We start from the raw sequence: 8,423 nt of genomic DNA on the forward strand, positions 1-8,423 counted from the left end.
CACCAGGCATCAGGCTGGAGTGCAGGGGCGCCATCCTGGCTCACTGCAACCTCCGCCTCCTGGGTTCAAGCAATTCTCCTGCCTCAACCTCCCAAGTAGCTGAGACTACAGGCACGCGCCACCACGCCCGGCTAATTTTTATATTTTTTAGTAGAGACGAGGTTTCACCATGATGGCCAGGATGGTCTCGATCTCTTGACCTTGTGATCCACCTGCCTCGGCCTCCCAAAGTACTGGGATTACAGGTGTAAGCCAACTGGCCCAGCCTAGGGGCCTTTTTTTTAAATCCTAGATCTCCTTAATTGCCTCAGTTGGAAGAGTAATTAATAAATGATTAATGAGAATGGCTTCTATAAAGACGGAATGATCCCAAAATGTGTTGCAACCTGCTGCCCAGATAGTCTTTAGAGAATTTAGAACTCTAAGAGCTTCAAGTTGACTCTTCTCCTTTACATAACAGATAGTGCCCCAGGCAAAGGGACTCTGTCCCCAGAGCTGAGCACTTGGCTCATATCAAAGGGAAAAACCAAGATTAATGTTAACTGGTTCAAAGAGCAGCCCATCTCTAAGCCAGTATGAGAGCCCCAGGATGCGGGCCTTCCAGGCCAGTAAGAGCCAGGCTTGTGCCCTGATGATCTAAGACACCTTCTCCCACCACCCTGGGGATTTAATGGAAGCCACAAAAACGCCACAGAAATTAAAACATAAATAAAAGGAAGTATATACCCACAAAGACAGCAGCGGTTACCTTCAGATGAGATCAGAGAGTTGACTCTGAATGATTATTTATTGTGCTGTTTTCCTGAATTGAGTTTGCATTATTTTTAGAAATTTTGTAATGTAATTTTTAAAGAATCTGGTACAAGGCATGAAAGATGATTATATAAAGGCAGACGGACTGAACACAGATGGTCTACTTAACCTCTTTTCGGGGAAAAAATGCTTGGTTCTAAGGTGAGCAGAGGTCATGAGGACTTCGCAGCAGAACCAAGTCAGATGACACCAAGGGAGTGAAGACCCTCACTGAGACCACTCTGCCACCGCGTCCTCTGCGACTCTCTGGCAGGCCTCCAGGCCCTCGTGGCCTGATCCTGCTGGGACTCCCCAGCCCAGCTTTCCCATGAGTGCCAGGCCAGAGATTCAACAGCCAAATGTGTTTTCAAAGCCAACGACAGCGCTGCATCCACTTGAAGGAGCTTAGGAACTGCAGGAAGAGAGGAATCCAGACATCCAAGAAGTGAAAGGAAACAAGTGCTTTACTTGACCGAAAGAAGAACACGTGCTTCCGGGGGGTGCAGAGCTCTTGACTGTTCGAAGCTTCCACATTTGAATTTCACTCCGGAAGGCAAAGCCGGGACTTCGAACTGCTTTTCTGCTGGAAAGAAGCACCACCGGTATCCCCAGGTTTTGTACTTTCCTTCTATTGCCTTAATTTGAGATCCAGTTTCCATCCTGCAAAATGTAAGCTAAACCTGAAAATGTATAGAGACACAAAGTAGATTAGGGTGCCTGGGGGTGGCTGTAGGGGTGGGGATTCCCTGTAAATGGGTGTGAGAGATCTTACTGCGGGGTGAACATGCTCTAAAACTGGTTTCTGGTGATGGTTCTGCCACTCAGTAAGTTACTAAAAGTCATTGAATTATGTACTTAAAATGACTGAATTTTATGATCTGTAAAATAGACCGCAATAAAGCCAGGAACAACAAAACAGTAACAACAAAACAAAACACCCATTCTTACATAACCCCCTCTCCAGACTTCCCAGCTGCCTTCACTCATGGCGCTGACCACGCCCTCCTCAGGACTCCTGCAGCCCTACCCGTCAGATTGGTGGTTGGTTGTTCCTATATCTCCCATGTAGACGAGACCCCATCATCTGTGACTGCCCTCTGTCACCCAACGTCCTGAAAACCTGTCTGTCTGAATGAATGGAGGGAGGACGGGGGACGGCTTGCAAGCTCCATTGCCCAGGCCTTCTTGGGTTCCAGGAACTTGACACACAGACCTATTTCACTCACGCCCCCAAGCCACCCCATCCCAGGCCCAGTGGGACAGACAAGATCACGTGCTTTGTGACCCAAAACTAAAGGATATTGCTATATCTAAGCCCAGAAGGAAGTCAGCTCAACAAAGCTCTCACAGTAAGATGTTCATCACCTCGTTATTTACAGCAGTAACAAACTGGAAAGCTGAAAGACCGATGGGGGATTGGATCAATAAAAGTACCACCACAGGAGGCATTTCATAGCGAATTAAAAGGATATTACTCAAAACAATTTAACAGATGGGAAGCTATTTATAATATCATATCAAGCCACAAAAGCAGGTTATAAAAATGTAAATGGTATGTATGGTCCCTATTTCGTTTTTTAAGTAAAGACCAGTTTTCAGGAAAGGATCAACTCTTCTTGGTTCTAAGGCCTGAGACATTTCTCACTTAGGTCTTTAAAGAGAGGGAATGCTGGCATGTTACAAGCACATTCTCAATAGGATCTTTTTAGGAAACACATTAGCCTCTTTATAAGGCCCCTTGATGTGGCCAGTGACATAACTGCAAAAGCAATTTGGTGAAATCAGTTTGGCCTGGATTAAAAAACTACAATATATATCTGAAGTTCTCTGGTGGCCTTTGTAAGCTGAGGGGAATAGCACAGTAGCTAGGACAGTATTTCTCAAACTGAGGGGCTAAGGACTCCTGGGGTTCCCCAGACATATTCTTGACTGGACAGCGATGATTTGGAGCAGTTATCCTCAATCACTTTCATGTACATTTCCAAAGTGACAGAGGAAAAGAAATGGATCTGCCAAAGGGCCCCCTGGGCCAGAGGGCCATCTCCATCAGAGTGCTAATTTAGTGTTAATTAATATAAATGGGCATGACTGTTATGTGGGCATGCCCCTGCCACCTACCTCCTGTACCTCCATGCTGCCACAATCCCTGCTACTCAGTGACAACCGCAGACCCAAGACTAGCCAGCCTTGTTCTGTGTGAAGCTGCCTTTCTTAGCTCCCAATTGCCCCACAGAGTAAGGCTCAAATTCCTCTGCAGGCTGTTCAGGACTCTGTGTGACCGGCACCACCTTCTCCTCTGGCTTCAACAGGGATGCTTCTCTATCCTCCCCATCCCTCCCAATATCAAGCCCCTAATCCCCGAGTCAAACCATTGATTTGCCTTTGTGCAGACATCTTCAAACCTCTGTTTCCTTTGCCTCTCTCCCCTCCCAAGTTTCTGTTTTGACTTCCTCCCATCCTCCAAGGTCCAACCCAAATATCACCAAAGTTAAGCCGTCCCCACTTTTCCAGCAGATGAAATCTCCCTCCCTCCCAGAGCACTTAGCCAACGTGACATCCATTGATGCAACTCTTGTTTCTGCTGGGCACGGCCGACTCGGTGAAGATGGAGGATGAAGTACAGAGAAGCCCTCAGCCTACAAGAAGAATTGAATTTTTGGGGCTTAGATCTGTCTTCCTGCCTTGACTGGGGGCTTCTTGAGGGCAAGGACCCTGGCTCACAAGTCCCAGCCCTCCTGGGTCTCAGCCCGTCCCCCACATTCCCACAAGTTCTGCTGATGCCTGCAGAATTCACTTGCAGGAAGGAGGGGTGTGTTGGGGCTGCATCAGGGGAGGGGATGCCTCAGACAGCCAGCAAGTGGTGGCCTTGCTGGCCAGGCGAGCTGGGGCAGGACTTCTCATCTGTTTGTCACAGCAGAGCTGGCCTGGACAGTGGCCAAGGGTGGGAGGGGGAGGGCGGTTGCCTCCCCGTAGGTGAGCATCTGTGTGCTTACCGCCATTTCTGGCTGCACCTGTTTATTTAACCAAAGCATTCTGATCACAATGCCCATTAAACCTTGTTGACATATTTGAAATTCTGCATTCATGCAACTCAAGCTTCAGCCTTCCATCTGCTAGCTGTATCCTATATTAATTAAAACAGCGGATGAGGTAAACCCAGTTAATCCTCTGGGAGAGAGGTGGGGTTTATTTTTCAAAGGGATACAGTTTCAACTTACAGGGCTCATTGGTTTGCTTTTCAGAGTTCCCAATGGGCATCTGCTGTGCACACACGGTGTCCAGCACCCTCTGCTAAGTACAGCATTGCTCCTGAGCAGTCCTGAGTACGGAGGAATAAATGTGGGTATATGCAATTGTGCATGTGGACATGTGTGAGCTACACACGTGTGAGTGTTTCATACAAGCCCTTGTGTCGATGTGGGTTTGAGTACCGCATCCGCATCTGAACAACACCCCACAGCACGCCACCCTCAGCGAAGGCACTCGGCGCGCCAAGTTCCACTTGTTCTTTGTTGTCCTGAAAGCACCAGGGAAGCTGCACTGCTCGCATCAATCACCTGCGATTAAAAAAGAGAGAGACTCTGTGTTAACTCCGAGCTCCCCGTGATGATAATTACTAGGACTTGTAATTTCCCTCCATGAGAATCTGGCAGGCTGGGAATGCTTTATTTTGATGGTTGGCAGCTCTTCACGGAAGGGCTCAGTTAATTCCTCCCAGGCAAGTGATTTGTCTCACTCTGAATGACAGTCTGGGACCATGGAAGGCAGTGTCCCTGTGCACAGCTCCATGGGAGAGATTTCACATGAGAGGAAATACAAGGAAAAGGAGCTCCCTGGGACTGTCCCGGGAAGGGGCCGTAACGGAAGGAGCCGAGGCCTGGCAATTGGGAGTCTGAGGCTGGGGCTGGGGCTGGCCTCAGACCCACTATGCAATCTTGGAAAACTACCTCGTCTTGGGATCTGCTTCCTCATTTGCAAAATGAAGGGATTGATTTGCATCATTTCTTAGGTCCCTTGTGTCCAGCAAGCTGTAGGAGTATGGCAAGAAATGGAGTTGCTCTGCGGGTTTCGGTGGGAATCACAGACTCCTAACAATGTTAGAGCTGGAGGGAAGCTTAGCTCCACTTCCGTGCCTAACCTCCTCGTTTCCCAGAAGCGAGTGACTCGTTCAAAGCAAGTCAAGGCAGAAGAAATAGAATATGTATTCCAGGATAGAAACAGAGCCAGCCCAGGCCCCTTGTGAGGTTTTTTTTTTTTTAATTAAAACCACAAGCCATTTTATTTATCAATGATGTCAGTACTCAAAGTTGTCCAGTTAAAATCTACTTCCTCTTGAAAAACAAAAATACAATGAAGGAAGATGCAAAGAGCCGGGATTGGTATCATGATTCCACGGCAGCGATTGTAAGACAGTGAGCCACAGGGAAATGGGAGAACTTGAAAAGTAACAAGTATGAGGACCAAATTAGAGAAGAGCTCGGTAGGGCCATCAGTAGAGGTGAAAATGGAAAAACCTAAGAAAACCAGTGTTGGAATGAATTATGCAAGTGGAAAATACATCTGTAGAGGGACTAGATACAAGGACCTAGATCTAACTCCAAGTACCTGATTGAAGAAGGAAAGAAAGAAGGAAGGGAGGGAGGGAGGGAGGAAGGAAGGGAGGGAGGGAGGGAGGGAGGGAGGGAGGGAAGGAAAGAAAGAACCTTGTGAGGTTTTGAATGCATTTCATTTCCAAAAGACAACTGAGCTCCCTTCCCTGGCTCAGGTCAGGACTTGGCTCAGGTCTCGCTCAGCTCCTTGCCAAATCCCCAGCCCCTGTCTGAGCCCCGCTCCTCCCAACACGAGGCATTCATTCCTTCGGTAGCAACTGAAATCCTCAGGGCTCCTGCTACACATAGAGTAGCCCCCAGCCCCCACAGCAGCATCCAGCAGCCTGTTGGAATGGCAGGACGCTGGGCCCCACCCCAGCTTTCGATCAGATCCCCAGGTGGTCCTTTGTACATTAAGCTTGAGAGCTGCCATTGCAGGGGACACCGGGTCTCTCCTACTCTGTTCCATTCCCTTTCTCCCCAGCTAGCCTGCAGGCTTTTTAAGGGTAGGTCACACTGTTCATTCATTTGTGCATCCCAGGCTTTGGAATGGTCCCTGGCACAAAATACGTGCTCATCAGGTACTGAATGAGTAAATGAGTGACATGAACCTGTGCAGGCTTCTTGAAGGCTGTGAACGTAGCACCAGATCTGGAAGGGAAGACGCAGCGGTGCTGCTGAAGAGATAAAAGTGGCGGTCTGCGAATAACCTTCTCCCTACCGTCGCCAGAGGCAGAGGGGTTCAGGACTAGCCTGGTTGGAGGGGACGAGTATGACATGAAAAAGCACGAGAGGAGGTAGAAGAGGAGGGAAGGGAAGGATATTGAGGAGTTGCAAGATGCCAAGATCAGAGTGTTTGGGCCAGATCTGTCTACCCAGCTCACGTCTGCCTCCCCTAATCTTACTTTCCTAAAGCAAACATTCAGTATTTTCAGATAATTCTGAGCAAAAGAGAAGAGCACAATGGTTCAAAATGAGGCTCTGGGGCCAGAGAATCTGAGCTCAGATCCCAGTTCCACTGTGTACATGCTGTGTGATCTTGGGCAAGTGACTGACCCTCTCCCTGCCTCAGTTTCCTCATTTCTACTTTGAGGATCATAAAAGTACCTTCGAAGGGTGCCCTGAGGAGTAAATGAGATAATATCATGCATTGGCGCAGTGCCTGGCACAAGGAAAGGTTCAATGGATGTGAAATGGTCACAAGTGAAAGAATAAAATCTGATCACTAGCTTCCTGGAGACTGTCTGGCATCCAGCTCAGTGTGCAGGCGCTAAACCTGGGTTCCTGCATCAAACGCTTTGGTTTTTCCTCCTGCTGATCCTCTAGACTACTCAGAAACTCTTGTCTCCCTGAGCCCCTCAGATTTGTATGTCTCAGGACAGGAGGACAGAAGGGTCCTCTCTTGTCTCCAGGACAATGGCGTGGCTTTGCCCAGGCCATAGAATCCAGTTAATGGCTCCCAGGCGCTCCCTCCCAAAATGCTGTTGCCTTCATGTTGGCAACTGACAGAGATGTAGAGCGTGTTTGCATCCTGGACTAGTGAAAGCCTGACAGCACCAGCCTGGGGGCTCCTGGCAGCCTCCTTGGACTGTGTCGCTGTGTCCAGGATTCTTCAGTCCGGCCACCCACCTACCCGCAGTGCAGGTGTAATACGTTGTTGACTATACAAGTGATGGCTCCCCGGAATTGTGCAGTACACAACCTGGGCAGAGGTATCAGTGCTGTTGTCCTCAGACCCCAAGGCAATTCCTGTCACGCTCCTTGTGAATAACGTAAGGGTTTTAAGAACAGCTTTGCAGGTATTGGGCATGGGCAGTTTACAGCAGTCACAGGGCTGCTCTTTTGAAACAGTCCCTGCCATTTGAAATTCTTGAAAAAAGAGTATCAATCTCCATCCCAGCCATCTAGGAGAGGGAAGAGATGGGGAAAGGACACCGCAGAAGTTCTAAACTATCCCCTCAGTTTGTCCCTTTCTAGGGGCCCTGCCTTCTGGGTATCAGACCGCGGGCAGGTTTGCTATCAGCCACGCACGGGGATGCATTCTCCGAGATAGTTCCCGGGCAGCGCCGTGAGGGCAGATGAAGAGAAGTGAGCCCAGCTCGGAAGGCACCTGCCGCTGTTCGTTCCAAATAATCCGACAATGTGCCCTGAGCACGGCCAGCATGGGTGGTTGCCAAGAAAATGTTCCCTTTTCCTCCCCGCTCTCTCTGTCTCAAGAGGCACTTTTCACATTTGAATTTGTGTGACAGTTGAGAAGTGCGAGCCCATTTATTCTTAATAATGTTACTGAAACATACCAGTAATTACATAAGGACTGCAGAAAAATCGCATTTAAGTAAATGAGAGGAGGAATGGTTTTTATTATGTTTCCTCAGTGAATATGTAATTGTCAGCTGCAAAAGCACCTTCCTGACTCACAGAATGACCACCAAAAGTCCTGTGAGAAGATGGGGCCTTTGTGCTCACTTGTCCTGGTTGGGCAGCTGGAGATATTTAGGGTGAGTTACCCTCCTTGTTCCTCCCAAATTACACTGCTCCATCCTGAGTCAGCTGGAAGGAGGGGGCGGGCAGAGGAGAGTTTAAATCTGCGGAACACTTCTGTATGTCAGAACACAAGGCCCACCCGCCCCATCTCAGGGAAAGCCTACCATTCTTCCAGGCCCACTGCCAATGCTGCCTCCTCCAGGGAGCCTTCCCGCCGGCCCAGGCTGTGTTCTGGTCCATCTTTCCCAGGAGGAAGAGGGACCCTTACGTGGAAGAAACTGCTGTGTTCGCCTCTTCCTCCTGGGGTGCACAGCAAGACTACACTTTCCAGCCTCCCGTTTTAATAAGGTGTGGCCCGTGACTAAGTTCTAGTCCCTGGAATTTGGGGGAAGTGATGAGCACCACCTCCAACCCTGGCTCTGCCGCTGATTGGCAGCCCTGGGCTCTGACCACCCGCCCACGCACTCCCAGCAGGGAGCAGGGCGGACCCAGAGCAGCACTGCGGCTGATCACAGCACTCGGAGGCTTCTGCCAGCCCCAAGCATAGCAAGGACCAGT

At 49.3% G+C, this 8,423-nt stretch overlaps 1 long non-coding RNA gene across 1 annotated transcript; it reads right to left on the reverse strand.

Annotated features, from left to right (window-relative positions):
• Positions 1-761: 761 nt before the first annotated feature.
• On the reverse strand, positions 762-8,208 carry LOC105714865 (uncharacterized). The gene is made up of 3 exons (XR_001106914.2): positions 8,030-8,208; positions 4,011-4,349; positions 762-3,428 (listed from the first exon to the last, which is right to left on the reverse strand). It is a non-coding gene; the product is annotated as an uncharacterized LOC105714865 (long non-coding RNA).
• Positions 8,209-8,423: the final 215 nt, after the last annotated feature.

This window comes from Aotus nancymaae, unplaced genomic scaffold, assembly GCF_030222135.1.
Source record: "Aotus nancymaae isolate 86718 unplaced genomic scaffold, 86718_ANA_hifiasm-v0.15.2.pri h1tg000067l, whole genome shotgun sequence".
Classification (NCBI taxonomy): Eukaryota; Metazoa; Chordata; class Mammalia; order Primates; family Aotidae; genus Aotus; species Aotus nancymaae.